The sequence below is a fragment of the Eurypyga helias genome, unplaced genomic scaffold (assembly GCF_000690775.1).
Source record: "Eurypyga helias isolate BGI_N326 unplaced genomic scaffold, ASM69077v1 scaffold24042, whole genome shotgun sequence".
NCBI classification, from domain to species: domain Eukaryota; kingdom Metazoa; phylum Chordata; class Aves; order Eurypygiformes; family Eurypygidae; genus Eurypyga; species Eurypyga helias.
In genome coordinates this window covers 19,604-19,887 of record NW_010238193.1, presented here as the reverse complement: position 1 = coordinate 19,887, position 284 = coordinate 19,604, and positions in this window count along the sequence as shown.

The window sequence follows — 284 nt, the reverse complement described above, 5'->3', positions numbered from 1 at the left end:
GACTGAAGCAGTAGCAGAGCTGAAGCAGCGTTCTCCCCACCCTTTCTCCCGATGACTCTCTCCTACCCTGACTCCTTGCTACAAGCGCAGCTTAATTACAGCCACCATAGCACTTCTTACTTAGCTCCCAAACACAGATTGTTCCACCATCCCCTCCCAACAGATGCTTTTCTCTGCTTCAGGCACTCCCTATCATTACATACACACCGAGCAAGAGTGAGGGCTGGAGCCAGATGAGCTGCTGCTGACTTTGTACCAGAGTGCATCAGAGAACTACCGTGTGC